This window comes from Nannospalax galili, unplaced genomic scaffold (genome assembly GCF_000622305.1).
Source record: "Nannospalax galili isolate Female #2095 unplaced genomic scaffold, S.galili_v1.0 scaffold564, whole genome shotgun sequence".
In the NCBI taxonomy this organism is placed as follows: Eukaryota; Metazoa; Chordata; class Mammalia; order Rodentia; family Spalacidae; genus Nannospalax; species Nannospalax galili.
In genome coordinates, this window is record NW_008350327.1 from 19,324 (window position 1) to 20,297 (window position 974).

General features: G+C 42.5%; 1 pseudogene across 1 annotated transcript; it reads right to left on the reverse strand.

Annotated features, from left to right (window-relative positions):
* Positions 1 to 404: 404 nt before the first annotated feature.
* LOC103745603 lies at positions 405 to 974 on the reverse strand (annotated as a pseudogene). Its single transcript, XR_003851812.1, has 2 exons — positions 913 to 974; positions 405 to 793 (listed from the first exon to the last, which is right to left on the reverse strand). The product of XR_003851812.1 is annotated as an immunoglobulin kappa variable 1D-13-like (transcript).

The following is a 974-nucleotide window of genomic DNA, read 5'->3' on the forward strand; positions in this document are numbered from 1 at the left end:
GTGCAATAAATAACTACAAACAGGTGCCAGAAAGAGGTGGGGACTGCAGTATCACCAGTAGTTTGTTTCAGGTACATGAATGACAGATTTCAGTAGTATATGCTTATATAATCAGAGATTGTCTCCAATGTCTAGTATCAACTTTCCTCACCAAGCTGACACCACCTAATGTAAGTCTTTTAATAGTTGTTCTATAGATTCTAAATTCCTATCACTGTCTTTTGCATTATAGGAACATAACTGATGATACAAGTCATATGTCTTGAGTCATAACCTCTGTCCTTAGTGATGTGAACATGACTATAGTTACTCTTTTTTTCTGGTAAGGCAGAATACGTTTCCATGGCTGCTTTTATTAAAACCTTCCATTGGCTTCAAAGGCTCATGGAATCTGAGAAATGTTTTCAGCAGATGGAGGTGCCCAGAAGAACAGCTGTGGTACCAAACCTGAAACTCTGGCTTCCTTTGGGGGTTTTTGTTATGATTTATATCACTGTGGGAGGGTACTCTTTATAATGTTGACAGTAATAAGTTGCAATGTCTTCAGACTCCACGCTGCTGATGGTGAGAGTGAAATCTGTCCTAGATCCACTGCCACTGAACCTTGATGGGACCCCACTTTCCAGATTGGTTGCGCCATAGATTATGAGCATAGGAGCTTTCCCTGGTTTCTGTTGATACCAGTTTAAATAAGAACTAATGTCCTGACTGGCCCGACAACTGATGGTAACTCTGCCTCTCAGTGATACAGACAAAGATGGAGATTGAGTCAGCTGGATGACACCTTGGGCACCTGAGATAAGAAACATGCAACAAACACACTCTGTAAATTATGCCACAGGAGAAATCACCAGAAGCAGGCAACACTTATCACACTGGGCTAAGCAAGTCCACAGTGTTGTTCTTCCTTACCTGGGAGTGAGAACAGCAGGAGCCCCAGGAGCTGAGCAAGGGCCATGATGTCTCTATTCGGG